Source organism: Macrobrachium nipponense, chromosome 6 (genome assembly GCF_015104395.2).
Source record: "Macrobrachium nipponense isolate FS-2020 chromosome 6, ASM1510439v2, whole genome shotgun sequence".
Taxonomy (NCBI): domain Eukaryota; kingdom Metazoa; phylum Arthropoda; class Malacostraca; order Decapoda; family Palaemonidae; genus Macrobrachium; species Macrobrachium nipponense.
In genome coordinates this window covers 16,094,021-16,111,413 of record NC_061108.1, presented here as the reverse complement: position 1 = coordinate 16,111,413, position 17,393 = coordinate 16,094,021, and the positions used below count along the sequence as shown (strand labels likewise).

At 46.1% G+C, this 17,393-nt stretch overlaps 1 pseudogene; it reads left to right on the top strand.

Annotated features, from left to right (window-relative positions):
* The window catches only part of LOC135216440 (uncharacterized), an 84,812-nt pseudogene that overhangs the window by 17,386 nt on the left and 50,033 nt on the right, over positions 1–17,393 (top strand).

Below are 17,393 nucleotides of genomic sequence, written 5' to 3'. Positions count from 1 at the left end.
TCGGTCACCGGCTTTTACAGCCGCCTTTTCTTAGTGGAAAAGGCATCGGGGGGCTGGCGCCCGGTGATAGATCTCTCTCCCCTGAACCGATTTGTTCGCCAGACTCGGTTCAAGATGGAGACGGCACGTTCCGTGCTGGACTCCATCAGGGAGAACGACTTCATGCTTTCAGTGGACCTGAAGGATGCGTATTTTCAAATACCCATCCATCAGTCCTCCAGAAAGTACCTCCGCTTCATCTTCGACGGGACGGTGTACCAATTCAGGGCACTTTGCTTCGGTCTCTCAACCGCCCCACAGGTGTTCACGAGAGTGTTCACGCTGGTGTCGCTTGGGCCCATTCGCACGGGATAACGTCTTCTGAGGTATCTCGACGATTGGCTGGTCCTGGCGAGCTCCCGCTCGCAGTTGCTGCAGGACAGGGATCGACTTCTAAAGTTTTGTCGCGATCTGGGGATCGTGATAAAATACGAGAAGTCCGATCTCGAACCCAAGCAGAAGATGAAGTACCTGGGTATGCTGATCGATACGGTAGCAGCTCAAGTCCGCCCCGCAGACTTGAGGATCAGCAAATTCAGGGAGGCAAAGCCGGCCGGTTCCTGTCTCGGCAGGAACAGGCAGCTCAGCAATGGCAAGTCGTGATCGGCCACCTGTCGTCACTCGAGAAGTTAGTTCCTCACGGACGTCTTCACCTGCGGTCTCTCCAGTGGAGACTAAGGGAGAGTTGGTCACAGGTAAAGGATCCACCATTACTTCCCCGTGTCCCATCACGGAGAAGGTGAGGCAGGACCTAGCCTGGTGGCTCGACGACAGGAACCTCTTAAGAGGGGTGCCTCTACGCACTCCCCCCCCGGAGATGCTGCTGTTCTCAGACGCATCGACCGAGGGATGGGGGCGCACACCTGGAGGAGTTGCTGGCTGCAGGTGTGTGGGACCATCACGACAAGCACCTTCACATCAATGTCCTAGAACTCAAGGCGGCGTTTTACGCTCTCCAAGAGTTCCAAGACCGCTTGATGGGACACTCGGTGGTGTTGATGTGCGACAACACCACAGTAGTGGCATACGTCAACAAGCAGGGGGGCCTAGTGTCTCTCCCGCTACACCAGTTGACTGTGCAGGTGCACGAGTGGGCCACGGCTCACTCGATAGAGCTGTCAGCACGCTACATTCCAGGCAAGAGGAATGTAGTAGCAGACAAGCTCAGCCGTCGGGATCAGTAATAGGGACCGAGTGGTCCCTACACCCAGAAGTGGCGGAAAGGCTCTTCAACCTGTGGGGGCGTCCGGTCATAGACCTGTTCGCCACCCGGCACAACAAAAAACTTCAAGTTTTTTGCTCAGCCGTGCCGGACCCATGGGCAGCTGCAGAGGACGCTCTTCAACACCCCTGGGACAACCTCTTCGTCTACGCCTTTCCTCCCTTTTGTCTGATTCGGAAAGTGATCAGCCGAGCGCTGGTCACAATCCCAATCTCAGGATGATCCTGGTGGCTCCCAAACGACCTCAGGCCGTTTGGTATCCGGACCTGCTGGCTCTTCTTGCGGAAGAACCGAGAGAGATGCCCCACTGGCACAGTCTTCATGGGATATTAGTCAATGACAGGGACTGGCCCAAAACCTGGATAGTATTTTTCTTTCTTCCATAAGAGTTTTACATACTTGTCCTCCAGGGGTCCTCCAGGGGCACCAGACTTCACCTGAGCTCATAGCTAGTCTGGCACCCTGCTTTCCTGGTGCCAACAACAGCCCCAGCACCAGTTCTTGTCGTTAGTGCCCAATAGTGCTAAGCTCTGAGGAGAGTAGATTTTTAATTTTATTTGAATGTTCAGGTTCAAAGGCCGTCCAGGAACTATGTTGTTTTTAGCAAGAGCTCTGCATGTCTGGATAGTCCCAGTATTATTAGAAATACCAGACCATCCAGCCATGCAGAGAGCTCTCTATTCCTCTTCAGTACAGAGAGTTTCCAGAGCATGAGAGGTGCCAAGCTGTAGTTGTCATTAGGAGTTCTAATCAGAAGAAGAAATTAGCGCTTGATAAAACAACTTAGTACCTGGACGGCCTTTGAACCTGGACATTTATAAAGAATGGAAAATCTACTCTCCTCAGAGCTAGTTAGCCTTAGTGGGCCCTCAAGAACAAGAGCTGGTGCCGGGCTGTTGGTTGGCACCAGGAAAGCAGGGTGCCAGACTAGCTATGAGCTCAGGTTAAATCTGGCGTAACTGGAAGACACGCCTATAAAGCTCTCAAGGAAGAAAGAAAGTACTATCCAGGTCTTGGGCCAGTCCCTGTCATTGACTAATATCCCATGGAAGACAAGTAAATTATCTCTTTTCATACAATCAACTTACCTGTCAGATATATACATAGCTAAGACTTCCGTCGTCCCCGACAGAATTCAAATTTCGCGCCACTCGCTACAGGTAGGTCAGGTGATCTACCGGCCTGCCCTGGGTGGCAGGACTAGGAACCATCCCCAGTTTTCTATCATATTTTCTCTGTCGCCCGGTGGTATCAACATTGTGTTATTACCTCCTGACTTAGATTCATTTTTCAACATTTGATCAACGTTTTTCGGCTTTTTGGTGACGTATTTGGATCGTGTTTTGGCATTCGCTACTGTGGACTGTTTTTGGAATAACTCTTTTGGATTTTTCTCAGTATGTCTGATTCTAATGTGAGTGTGAGAATGTGTGTGAATGTAGGCTGCAGGGTGAGGATACCGAAAGCTTCGGTTGATCCTCACACTGTATGACGTAAATGTAGGGGGGTTCAGTGTTCTGCTATTAACACTTGTAAGGAATGCGAGGGTTTGAATGCAGAAGAATGGAAGACTTTGACTTCTTATTTGAAGAAGTTAGAGAGGGATAGAGTTAGAAGACTGAAAGGTGTGCATTCAAGGCCTATTGAGCCTTTCACGGATAATTCTAACCCTACTACTGTAGATTCTCCCTATAGATCTCATTCTCAGAGTGTCTTTTCGGATTCGGCATCAGAAATCGCCAATCTGAAAGCGACTATTCGAGACATGAAGTCCAAGATGGCTGACTCGAAAGGTAAGGCTAGTGATAGTGAACATTTTTAGTGAAGTGAGTCCTATCAGTGTTGTGGAGGGGGCGTTTGATCGTCCCTGCGGCGCTCCCAGGCCTAGACCTCTTCCAAGCTCCCATGCCCAGAGGAGAAGGAAAGTCGAAAGCCTTAAGGAGGTCGTGGGGAATCCCCAACGGTCAGACGTCCCTTCAGCTAGCTCTGCTTCATGGCAGCCAGCTCAAGGGCGCTATAGAAAAAGCGTCCTTCGCGAGTGTTTCTCGTCCTCTCCCTCTCCCTCACCTAAACGAGGGTGGAAGGAGTCGAACTTATCGAGACCGCTGAAGCGTCATATGAAGCAAGACATTGATTCGAGCCCAGAGCGCTTCTCGTATGACGCCCCGTCTGCTATTAAAAGGAAGGCGAAGGTGGCGTCAGCGTCACCTGACGCTTATGAGGAAGTACCCCATCATGCTTCTTCCCCGAGTGATGACGAGACGTCATGCACTAGACGAGGAGAAGCGTCAAGAAAGATAATTATGGCGGTTCAGGAACAACTGTCATCTCTGTGGGAGTTTTAGCGCCCCGTCGTAAAGACGTGACACTTCCAATTTAAGAAGTCTCGTCCTCTCGCACCTGCTCGAAGAATGGGGGCTGACGAGAGTGTTGTAAGACAAGAGAATCGAAAGACGTCTTTTAGAAGTGAAGCGTCATTTCAAGAGGATCGTAGACGTGACGCTCCGTCCAAGATTGTGACGCCGAGTAGGAAGCCCTTTGAGAGCGAAGCGTCTTCCAGACGCGAAGCGTCATCAAGGACGTCAACAAGAGACGTCATACATGACGCTCGGAGAGCGGGAAGCGTCATACAAGACGTCTTCTAAAGCGCAAGAGAGCAGCAGGTTGTGACGCCTTCCAAGTCGATCAAAACGGGAAAAAGGAAGGACTTCATTACCTTAGCCCCTCTCGATCAGGAGTTTGTCTCCTCCAGAAGAAGAAAGTTCTGAAAGGAGAACGGAAACTCAGAATTATCACGAGTTCGAGCAAAACTCGGATGATGACGATCATGGAAGAGAGGGCTTATCCAACTATAAGGTGTTGACTACCCTGCTTCTGGAGGAATACGGAGACGAGTTGACTCGGCTGCTCCTCCTTCTCCGCGCTCGCTCTTTTCGAGTGCGAAGGCGAAGAAGCCTTCGTCTTTTCTGAAGATGAAGCCCACCATCTCGATGAAGCGGGCTTTACACGCCTTAGACTCCTGGATGAAGTCGAAGAAAGACTAGTCAGGACAGTATTTTGCATGCCTCCAGCAAGGTTAGCTGGGAAAAAGAGGCATATGGTACAAGACGGGGAGGATATGGGTATCGCTCTCCCTTCTACTACAGAGGCAGACTTTTCGACGTTAGTTGACGCTTCAAGGCGTCCAAGTCTTAATTCTGCTCGTATCACATGGAGTATTTCAGAACTGGATCATCTCCTCAAGGGACTTTTCCATGTATTGGAAGTCTTCAACTTCTTAGATTGGTCCCCTTGGGGTGATGTCCAAGAAAGCTCACGATTCACAGGGAATCGAAACCTGAAGCCCTGTTGTGCATTTTGTCTTGCATCGACAAAGCAGTACAGGATGGATCTTTGGAAGTCTCTTTTCCATTATTTGGAGCAGGTCTTTTGAAGAAAAGGACGGTGTATGGCGCCTTCTTAACAAAGGCAGTCTCGCATGCTCAGAGGGCGAGCTCTACTGTATGCACCTCTGTCTGACTATTTGTTCCCTTCTCAGTTAGTGAAGGACTGGCTCACTCTTTAAACTGAGAAGGCGACGCAGGATCTTCTGACGCAGTCAGCTAGGAAGAAGAAACCTGCTTTAGTATCTGACAAGAAAAGGACCTAGTACTTCTACGCAGCCCTTTCGAGGTGGTCCGATCTCCAGACCTCCCGCAAGAAGGAAGGCTCCAGAGAAGAGAGGATAGGTCCGCCTTTCGTCCCTTTAAAAAGGGAAAATGAAACATTTCTCCTCCAAGCACCAGTAGGTGCCAGGCTCCGGGATTCGTGGAGGCTGGACAATGATAGACGCAGACGCGTCTTCATTGAATATCATAAGGAAGGGATATCGTATCCCTTTCTGAATACTCCTCCCCTAACGTCAATACCAAGGGAACTATCAGCCAAGTACAAGGACCTGTGCTGAGGGATACTCTTCGATCGATGGTGGAACAAATGTGGGACAAGAGTGCAATAGAACTAGTACTGGATCAAAACTCCCCGGGGTTTTACAATCGCCTTTTTCTAGTGGCGAAAGCCTCGGGAGGCTGGAGACCAGTACTAGACGTCAGCTCTCTGAACAAATTGTTCAGAAGGAGAAGTTCTCCATGGAGACTTCTGCTTCAGTCCTAGCGTCATTACGACAGGGAGATTGGATGGTGTCTCTAGATCTCCAGGACGCCTACTTTCACGTCCCGATCCACCCTTCGTCGAAGAAGTACCTCCGTTTCATGACGGGGGGAAGGATCTTTCAGTTCAGAGCCTTGTGTTTCGGCCTGTCCACAGCTCCTCAAGGTCTTCACAAGCCTGATGAGGAATGTGGCGAGATTTCTTCTCTCAAAGGAGTGAATGTCTCGATGTACCTAGACGACTGGCTCATCAGGCCAGATCGGAGAGACAGTGTTTGGAGGACCTAAAGTTAACTCTGGATTTGACCAAGGCGTTGGATTGCTTGTGAACCTCGAGAAAGTCTCAGCTGACCCCCAGACAAGACCTAGTCTATCTGGGGATTCGGATGGATTCTCGGGGTTTTCGAGTTTTTCCTTCGCAAGAGAGAACCGCAAAAGGTTTGAGGAGAATCTCTCTCTTCTTAGAGAAGCAGCAAACGTCAGCGAGGGAATGGTTGAGCCTTCTGGGGACGCTTTCCTCGCTGGAACAATTCTTCCCTCTCGAAGACTTCAATATCCGTCCACTTCAATTCTTCCTCAAGAAGTCTTGGAGCTGGAAAAACGGACAATGTCGGACGTTTTTTCCCATTCCAGTGGAGTAAAGGCACACCTACAGTGGTGGTTGCTACCTCTGGAAGAGAACAAAGGGATCTCTCTAAGATCACAGAACCAGACCTAGTGTTGTTCTCCGACGCGTCGGAGACGGGTTGGGGAGCGACATTAGGCTCGGAGGAGTGTCAGGCACCTGGGAACCAGCACAGGTGCCTGGCACATAAACTGCAAAGAGCTCTTCGCCGTACACCTGGCTTGGAAGAGCCTAGAACCTCTGGTGAGAGACAAGATAGTGCAAGTAAACGTGGACAACACCACCGCACTTGCCTACATTCGGAAAACAGGGAGGGACACACTCCTCGTTCCTTTACGAACTCACGAGGGACCTATTACTTTGGACGTCTCAAAGGAACATCTCCCTGCTGACAAGGTTCGTACAGGGAGTAAGGAATGTGAGGGCGGACAGGCTCAGCAGGAGGAACCAGGTCCTTCATACAGAATGGACTCTGCACGAGGAAGTGTGTCTCGATCCTCTGGTCTCTGTGGGGTACTCCCTCATGGGTGGATCTCTTCGCAACATAAAAAAAAAAAAAAAAAACCCAAATTTTTTTTTTTCCAAAAAAAAAAAAAAGGGCCCCCCTTTTTTTTCCCAGTGTTTTGCTCGGGTCCGTGGAAGACCCAAGAGCAATTATGGTAGACGCCTTCCTGCTAAACTGGTCTCGAGTGGACGTTTACGCTTTTTCCCCCATTCAAATCCTGGGGTTTAGTATTGAAAAAGTTTGTGGCGTCAAAAGAGACGAGGATGACTTTAATTGCCCCCCCCTTTTGGCCGGCCCAGGAATGGTTCACGAGGTGCTAGAGTGGATCGTAGACTTTCCAAGATCCCTACCAGAAAGGACGGATCTTCTCAAACAACCCACTTCAAGAGGTACCATCAAAACCTCCCCGCTCTCGCTCTGACTGCCTTCGACTATCGAAAGACTTGTCAGAGCGAGAGGCTTTTCTCGCGAAGTGGCAAGCGCGATCGCGAGAGCTCGCAGAACCTCCACTACGAAAAAGTATACCAGTCGAAGTGGGAGGTCTTTAGAAGGTGGTGTAGAGCCAAGAAGTTTGTCCTCCTCCTCTACCTCTATAGCGGAAATTGCTGATTTCTTGCTATTCCTGAGAGTAAAATCTCATCTAGCCGTATCCACAATAAAGGGATACAGGAGTATGCTCTCGGCTGTATTCAGGAACAGAGGTTTAGATCTGGCAAATAACAAAGATCTCCACGATCTCATAAGATCTTTTGAGACTTCAAGTCTAAGGAACCAGTACCTCCGAACTGGAACTTGGACGTAGTCCTTAAATATCTGTCGGTTCGGATAGATTCGAGCCTCCGCATCTGGCATCATTTAGAGACATAACTAGAAAATGCCTATTTCTTTTATCGTTAGCGACGGCAAAAAGAAAAAAGAATTAGTGAGTTACAAGCTCTGCAGGATAAAGTAGGATTCAAGGGAGACTCGGCGATTTGCCTCGTTTAAGACCCTGTTTTTTAGCGAAAAACGAGAATCCCACGAATCCCTGGCCTAGGTCCATTCGAAGTCAAAGGAATGTCTAGTCTCGTAGGCAGAGAAGCAGAGAGGTCTCTATGCCCTGTTAGAGCTCTGAAGTTCTATCTTCAGAGGAAGCGTCAGTTGGGAGGCTCTAGACAAGGTCTTTGGTGCGCGGTAAAAGACCCCACAAGACTGATGTCAAAGAATGCTCTAGCGTTCTTTGTAAGAAACGTCATTACGGACGCTCATAAGGTCTGTCCTGACGAACAATTACAACTACTGAGGGTAAAAGCTCATGAAGTAAGAGCGGTTGCGACGTCTCTCTCGTTTTATAAGAATAATGTCGCTTAAAAACATTATAGATACGACATATTGGAGATGCAACTCAGTATTTGCATCTCATTACTTGAAAGACGTGCGTGTGACGTTATGAGAAGTGCTTGTTTTCTCTAGGTCCTATCGTATCGGCAGATACGATTCTGGGTACGGGAGCGACACCAATCCTTAAAATGTATATATGTTCTTCTGTTTGGATATGGTCGAGAATCTCTTCGAACAATGGAGGATTCAGGCTCGCACGGGCGGCCGTCTATGTTGTTCATAAGAGAATTCTCGTCATATCCAATTAGTTGAGTATAATTTTTTTTGAAAAATTATGTATGTGTGCGTAGTGGTTTTTGAGTTACGGTTGTTGTGACGAGTTCGGGGATAACTCGTACAATCCTTAGTTCTAACACATGGTTAGGATCAGGTGGTCGGGATTGGTTGTGTGCTCCTTCATAAGGTGTATTGTCATATAAGTGGATCATCACCCATTGACAAAGTCCTTTTAGGCTCTGCTGAGTAAGTGGGTAAGAGCCCCATCGGCAGACCCACAAGAACTCTTGGCCATAGATCACATATCTCGCTAAAGTTTCTTGAGGTGATGCAGACTACTGGGCAAACACCCACCAAGTCTACCACCTATCAGGTAGGAACCAAGGGTTTTATTTATACCTCAACATATGTTGTTTACCTGTCTATTCCATATAGTAGCTGTCTCTTACCCTCCACCGAAGGGTGCCAATCAGCTATGTATATATCTGACAGGTAAGTTGATTGTATGAAAATGATATTGTTATGTTACAATAAAGTTTCATACATACTTACCTGGCAGATATATACAATTAAAGGCCCACCCAGCCTCCCCGCAGGAGACAGGTGGAAGAGAGAAAATATGATAGAAAACGGGGATGGTTCCTAGTCCTGCCACCCAGGCAGGCCGGTAAGATCACCTGACCTACCTGTAGCGAGTGGCGCGAAATTTGAATTTCTGTCGGGGACGACGGAGTCTTAGCTATGTATATATCTGCCAGGTAAGTATGTATGAAACTTTATTGTAACATAACAATATCATTTTTCTCTGCTTGGGTATGGCAGGACTTTCAAGAAAAATTAAAAGTTAAGATAGGGCCATGCCAATAAACTAGGCTCTTTGCTTACACATAAGTTATTGGGTTATGCAAACAAACTTTCAACTTAATGAGATGTGAAGGGCCTGTCTTTCTAGGGATCATTCCTTGGAAAATCCCCAGTCCCCAAGAAGGCTTCCATTTGTTTAAGTTCTAAAGTGTAGGTGTTAAACATTACTGGTATGTTGTTTGCAAGCAAATATTAATTTTGCCAAAAGTACTACAGTACTGGTTGTTTTTTCTTTGAAGCTTCTTATATTTACACTCAATTTGTTCTATTTACACAAAATTGAAAAGCATAGTCAGCTATTAACAGTGCAATGGTTTGGCATTATTTTCATTATATCTGTAATGCATTTCATTGAAGCAGTGGATAAAACGTTCAAGCTCAATATGTTTTTATTGTGAAGTTTCAACTAAAAATAATAACTGATGATAAAATGCTTTAAATGGAAGAATTAAATTGAGAGGCAGATGTTTTACATGTAAAAGGTTAATGTATAAGCTATTTTATTAAGTAATTCTTTAAGAGCAAAGGCATGTGGAACTTCTAGCTCTTACGCCTGAAGCAGAAAAAAAAAAAAACATGGTAACCAAGGAGGAAGTGATAGACATCATCTATCAAAGGGAAGAAAAGGTAATAAGAATTTTGGAAAACCAGCAGGACAAGAACTTCAGTAAAGTGTACATTCCAAGGATTACCAATTTCTTAAGAGTAAAGGAAAGGTATTTCAGGGCTGACATATAGGATAAGGAATTTTCAATAGGATTTCAACTGTACAGTGACTTCAAAATATCTGCAGAAGGGAGAGCAACAAGCAGTCTCGTGGTGGTGGTGGTGGGGGGGAGGATTGAGTTGGTTGGAGTTTTTACATTGATTACTAAATATTCCAGCATGATTTCATGTTTTTACATATGTAACTTATTAAGTAATTACCTGTAGCTGAAAGCTATATAGTATAATTACTTGGTAATTACATGTAAAATTTTTGTTATAAAAATATCATTTTTGGATTACAGTCACTCAGTTTTGTTATGGCTTCATTTTTGTAGCTTATGTTAATGTATTATTGGATATAGTATATGATGTTACTTATGCATTTACAGAACTTAACTGGTGGACATTTTTGCAGTAAGATTTTTCCATCCTTTCAGAGTGAGCACAGGATGCCGCTAGGACTAGCACATACTCTTTCGTCATGCTGATGGACCAGGAGCCAGTGAGCTTATTTTCCCCATGGGCTTCATACGACCTTGGTACCTCCATACTCAACAAACAGGTCAGTATTTCTGAATATACCGTAGAAAGTTCTACATTAGATAGGGGACTGAATTTTACAGGTTTGAGACTTCTATATTAATGCATTCGGTCATGAATTGGAAGTTACTCAGATTCATAGTACAATGTAATTCTTGGTTACATTGCTTTCCAGCACCTACATTGGCAGTGATAGGAATCTAGTACCATGCTGTGTTGATAAGCATAGAGTAATAAGAGAACCTCCACCAGCACAAAAGTGAATCCCATAAACTTTTGTAATATTAAGAAATTTTGTTCATTTAGATTTGCAATTAGCGAAGTCAGGTTTCATAATTGGATGATTTTTATGCCTGAGTTCACTATGTTTAACCTACTATGAGAGTTGAAAATTTGAATACTAAGTGCATAGAACTTTAATGCCATGTAGTTAAAACTTCATTCCTGTTGAGAAGAGGGAGCCCTCATAAAGTGAGTAGGTTGAAAATAATAAAGTTGCAAGTGTAAGAGATTATTAAGTAAAATTCTACTTTTTACCTGAGAGAAAAGTAAAAAGTAGTTTTTTATACAAAATGACTACCAGTAATTACTTAGTTAATGATTATGCTTGCACGGCATCCTAAATTCCAAATTCTTGTAATGCGGCTGTTGCCAAGAGCAGGGTTAACATGCTCTGTCCACTGCAACGGTAGAGGTGTGGGAGCAACAGTAACCATATGGCGGTCGCTCTTATTTGTACCACACAACTGACAACACATCGTTCTCAGCACTTGTGATTCATGATTCACCAGTTGTTCTTGCTGAAGTCGGTGATGTACTAACTTTAGTTTTCTCCGGCTGTTGCTTTTTACAATTAGCTAATTTTCTTTTTTAATTAGCTATGTCAGATTCTAGTGCTTCCAGTCTTCGTTATGTAGCGAAGGCTATAAGATTAGACAATTAACCTTTGTTATAATACGCATACCAATGTGCACTAAGTGTAGGAGACAGGCATGTTCGAGGGAGGTTAATTGTCCGGGATGATAGTATATGGAACGTGCTTGAGTCTCACCTCAATAAACTTGAGAAGACTAGGCATAGGAACGTGGTCTCTAGTGCCAAAAGTAGGGTTTCTTTGAATAGAGATTCTTCTCCTAAGCCTAAGACAGACTTCTGTCTGGCTCTTCCTTCTACCCCTGGACATAATCTCTCCTATCCTCAGTCCTCCTATTCCTCCACATACTCCAGTGTTTCAGCTCCCATGCTTCCGACCCCAATACCATTGCCAATCCTGAGTCAAGATCAAATTCCAAGTATGAGAAGAAGATTAATTTAGTTGCAAGTTCAGTGTCAGAGATAGCGGCGCCCTTATGTGTTCTTATGGATAAGTTTGAGAAGGTTTCCAGTGATGATTGTCAAGTGGTGTGTTGTGGAGGAGGTGGCTTCCTCCCCTGTTGGTGCTCCTAGACGAAGGTCATTGTCCTGCTCCCCTACTCCAGGGAGAAGACTTACTGAAGGTCTAAGGGAGGCTGACGGGGTTTGCCCACAGTTGCTGACCCCTAGTTGGTCCTGTTGCTAGATCCCAGGCTTTGACTGAATGCCGTTGGAAAGTTATGTCATTGGATGTGTGCTGCTCAAGTGATGTGTTAGTGGAGGAGTGGCTTCCCCTCCTTTCGGTGCTCCTAGACACCCTTGTACCAGGAAGAAGACATATCAGAGACCCAAGTGAGGCTGGCAGGGTGTGCCCACGGGTTGATGCCCCCTCTGTCGATCCTTTTCCGCTAGATCCCAGGCTTCGACTGACTGCCATTGGAAATGCATTTCATTGGATGTTATCCACTTGTTGTCTAGCTCAGATTCAGACTCAGATCACGGCCCGTTGTAGACACTTCCTGGATTCATCCCGGCCATTGAAAAGGCACATGAATGACTCTGCTCTAGCTTGTCCATTACCAGTCAAGCGTCATCGGGATACCATCAACAACCCCTTTGTTGTTCTCTCCCAAGGGTTCAAAACGCCAGAATCATCGTTTGGGCACCTGTTATGTCTTGCTCCTGAGACCCCAGTTTTGGCTCCATACTCCCACCCCTGGCACCCACGCAACCAGATCTTGCTCCAGCCTGCCAGGCACCTGTTCCGGTACATCCATGCTCAGCTGTTGCCAACCTTTTATTTTGATTATCATGGATTCATATATGTATCTTTATAGTGAATAATATTAGCATTTCATATATTCAGACATGTATGTATTTTGAGATAACATAAATGTACATGTACCATATAAAAAATAAAATTAAGGTAAATTTATACCAAAAGTAGTTTTGGAAAATCTGACACTAATATGCTAGAACAATGTGCTTTTATTCTCTTGTTAGTGATAAAAGAATAATACAAGTATTATTTACAAAAAACCAATTACTGTGCCCAACCCCCGTATTCACGAACTGGAATCGTGGACTCGTGTATTTGCGGATTCCTCTGCGGGTGTTATTCCTAGGAAATTCACCTATTCGCAGTATTTTTTCTACGAGAAATATCTACTAATTACTATTTTCATACAATCAACTTACCTGTCAGATATATACTTAGCTAAGACTCCGTCGTCCCCGACAGAAATTCAAATTTCGCGCCACTCGCTACAGGTAGGTCAGGTGATCTACCGGCCTGCCCTGGGCGGCAGGACTAGGAACCATTCCCGTTTTCTAGCATATTTTCTCTGTCGCCGGTGGTATCAACATTGTTGTTATTACCTCCTGACTTAGATTCTTATTTCAACCTTTGATCATCGTTTCATTTCGGCTATTTTGGTGACGTATCTGGATCGTGGTTTTTTGCGTTCGCTACTGTGGACTGAATTTGGACTTGCTTTTTGGATTTTTCTCAGTATGTCTGATTCAAATGTGAGTGTGAGAATGTGTGTGAATGTAGGCTGCAGGGTGAGGATACCGAAGGTGGGGGGGGCTTTGGTTGATCCTCACACTATGTCGTAAATGTAGGGGGTTTCAGTGTTCTTCTACTAATACCTGTCATGAATGTGAGGGATTAAAAACAGAAGAATGGAAGACTTTAACTTCTTATTTGAAGAAGTTAGAGAGGGATAGGGTTAGACGTTTGAAAGGTGTGAGTACAAGGCCTATTGAGCCTTTTATTGATCCTATATCTAATCCTGGATGATTGGATTCTCCCTATATGTCGACTTCACAAGCTTTACTTTCAGAATCGGCCTCTAAAAATCGCCGATCTGAAGGCTACTATTTATAAGATGAAATCCAAAATGGCAGACTTACAAGGTAAGGATAGTGAAAGTGAAATGTTCAGTGAAGTGAGTTCTCTCCCAGTTGTTGTGAGGGGGCGTTTGATCGTCCCTGCGATGCTCCCAGGCCTAGACCTCTTCCAAGCTCCATGCCCAGAGGAGAAGGAAAAAGTCGAAAGCCTTAAGGAGGTCGTGGGAATCCCCCAACGGTCAGATGTCCCTTCAGCAGGCTCTGTTTCGATTCAGGCTGCTCAGGGCCGCTATAGAAAAGCCTCCTGCGAGAGTGTTTCTCCTCCCTCTCCCCCTCTCTCACCTAAACGAGGGTGGAAGGATTCGGACCTTTTCTAGGCCTCTGAAACGGCATTTGAGAGAACCTGAATTGGATTCAAGCCCGGAGGCGCTTCTCAGATGAAGCTCCCTCGTCTATTAAAAGGCGGTGGCGGCGTCACCGTCACCCTACATAGACGTAGCAGAACGCTTGCCTTCTACTTCTCCCCCGATTGAAGATGACGTGGGAGAAGCTTCAAGGAAAATTCTCCTGGCTGTACAAGAGCAGCTAGCCTCTTTGGTGGGAGTGTTAGCGAGAGATCCTCCTCGTAAGAAGGATGCTTCGCTTCCAATCAAAAGACTCATCCTCTCTCTCCTGCAAAACGAGAGGCGTCTTGCAGACGGTGAAGCTTCGTCTTCCAAACATACTGCAGAAGTTTCGGTTTTCTAGATCGAGATCGAGGGAACCTTATGGCAGAGACGTGACGCCAGATAGACGTGAGGCGTCTTACAGGCGCGAGGCGTCATACAGAGCGTCATATAAGCGCGAGGCGCCAGCCAAGGTTTTGGCGCCAGTCAGGACGCCAGTTGAGAGCGAGACGTCTTCCAGGCGGCGAGGCCTCATCTAGACGTCAGCAGTTCAGACAACGCGAGGCGTCAGCCAGGACGCTTGGCGGATGAGAAGTGTCATCCAAGCGTGAGGTGTCATCCTTTTATGGAGAGAAGCCTAGGCTTTTGGCGCTTACCAAGAAGGAAGCTTCTTCTTAAAGTTCAGACTTTGAAGAGAAAGGAAATACATCCCTCAGTCCCTCTCCTATCAGGAGTTTGTCTCCCCCAGAGGAAAGACGTCCTGATTTATCTTCAGACATCAGGGCCAGATCAGAGAGACGTGATTGGAGGACCTTAACGTTGACATTGAAACCTGATCAGATCGTTGGATTACTCGTAAACCTCGAGAAGTCACAGCTGACCCCAGACAGAACTTAGTCTATCTGGGGATTCAGATGAATTCTCGGGGTTTTCGAGTATTTCCTTCGCAAGAGAGAATCGCAAAAGGTTTGCAGAAAGTCTCTCTCTTCTTAGGGAAGGAACAGACGTCGGCGAGGGAATGGCTGAGCCTTCTAGGGACCCCCCCTTTCCTCGCTCGAACAGTTTTCTTCCCACTAGGAAGACTTCATTTACGTCCACTTCAATTCTTCCTCAAGAGGTCTTGGAGTTGGAAGACCGGACATCTTTCAGACGCCTTTCCCATTCCTTCCAGTGGAAATGAGACCGCACTTGGAATGGTGGTTGCGCCCTCTGAAGGAGAACAAAGGAATCTCCCTGAAAATCCAGAACCCAGACCTAGTGTTGTACTCCGACGCGTCGGAGAAAGGTTGGGGAGCAACATTAGGCTCGAAGGAAGTGTCAGGCACCTGGGAAGCAGCACAGTCTTGGCACATAAACTGCAAAGAGCTCTTCGCCGTACACCTGCTCTGAAGACTCTAGAACCTCTTGTTTCGAACAAAATAGTTCAGGTAAATGTGGACAACACCACAGCACTTACCTACCATTCGGAAACAAGGAGGGACCTCACATCCTTGTTCCTTTACGAACTGGCAAAAGATCTTCTACTTTGGACGTCTCAGAGGAACATCTCCCTGCTTACAAGGTTTCGTTCAGGGAGAAGAATGTGAGAGGGCGGACAGGCTCAGCAGGAGGAACCAGGTCCTTCACACAGAGTGGGGGGGACCCTACACAAAGATGTGTGTCAGATCTCTGGTCTCTTTGGGGGACTCCTCATGTGGATCTCTTCGCCACGTTCATCTCCAAAAGGCTGGGAGTCTTTTGCTCGGTCTTTGTGGAAGACCCCAGAGCTCTGATAGTAGACGCCTTCCTGCTAGACTGGTCTCACGTAGACGTCTACGCTTTTGTCCTCCGTTCAAAATCCTGGGACTAGTGCTGAAAAGTTTGTGGCTTCAAAGGGGACGAGGATGACATTGATAGCCCCCCTTTTGGCCGGCACAAGACTGGTTCACGGAGGGTGGTGGTGGAGTGGATGGTAGATTTTCCCAGATCCCTCCCAAGGAAGGATGGATCTTCTCAAACAGCCACACTTCCATAGGTTATCATCAAAACCTCCCCGCTCTTGCTCTGACTGCCTTTCGACTATCGAAAAGACTCGTCAGAGCGAGAGGGTTTTCTCGTAAAGTTGCAAGCGCAATCGCGAGAGCCCGCAGAACCTCCACTAGACAAGTATATCAGTCCAAGTGGGAGGTTTTTAGAAGGTGGTGCAGAACTAAGAAGTTGTCTCTCCTCCACTACCTCTGTAGCGGAAATTGCTGATTTCCTTCTATTCCTGAGAGAAGAACTCATCTAGCTGATCCACAATAAAGGGATACAGAAGTATGCTTTCGGCAGTCTTCAGGAATAGAGGATTAGATCTGGCAGACAACAAGGATCTCCACGATCTCATAAGGTCCTTTGAGACTACTAAGTCTAAGGAACCAGTCCCATTCCTAACTGGAACCTAGACGTGGTACTCAAGTTCCTGTCATCCGAAAAAAAAAAAAGTTTGAACCTCCTCATCTGGCGTCGTTTCGAGACATCACTAGGAAATGCCTATTCCTATTATCTTTAGCTACGGCAAAGAGAATTAGTGAATTACATGCTCTGGAGGATAAAGTAGGATTCAAGGGAGACTCAGCTATTTGCTCGTTTAAAAACCCTGTTTTTAGCTAAAAACGAGAATCCCCCCCACGAATCCCTGCCTAAGACCTTCGAGGTTAAAGGCTTATCGAGTCTCGTAGGCAGAGAAACAGAGAGGTCTCTATGTCCTGTAAGAGCTCTAAAATTCTACCTTCAGAGAAAACACCAGATGGATGGAGCTCTAGACAAGGTCTTTGGTGCACGGTAAAAGACCCCACAAGACTGATGTCCAAGAATGCTCTTGCATTCTTTGTGAGAAACGTCATTACAGACGCGCATAAGATCTGTCCTGACGAAGAGTTCCGACTGTTAAGAGTGAAAGCTCATGAAGTGAGAGCAGTAGCGACGTCTCTCTCGTTTCAAAAGAATATGTCACTTAAAAACATCATAGATACAACATTTTGGAGATGCAACTCAGTATTTGCATCTCATTACTTGAGAGACGTTCGTGTGACCTATGAGAAATGTTTTTCTCTGGGTCCTTTCGTATCGGCGGATACGATCCTGGGTATGGGAGCCAACACCAATCCTTAAGTATATAACCTTCTTTTTAGATATGTTCTAGAGTCTCTTCTAACAAAAAGGACTTGGTGCTGCACAGGCGGCCGTCTCTGTTGTTCAGTAAGAAACTCTTGTGATATCTAATTAGATGAGTATAAAATTTTTTTTTTTTTTTAAATTTATGTATGTGTGCGTATTGTGCTTTTTGAGTTATGGTTGTTGTGAAGAGTTCGGGGGATAACTCGGAACAATCTTTATTTCTAACATGTGGTTAGGATCAGGTGGTCGGGATTGGTTGTTTGCTCCTTCATAAGGTGTATTGTCATATAAGTGGATCAGCACCCATTGACAAAGTCCCTTTCAGGCTCTGCCGAGTAAATCGGATAAGACCCCATCGGCAGACCCACAAGAACTCTTGGCCATAGATCATATATCTTGCTAAAGTTTCTTGAGGTGA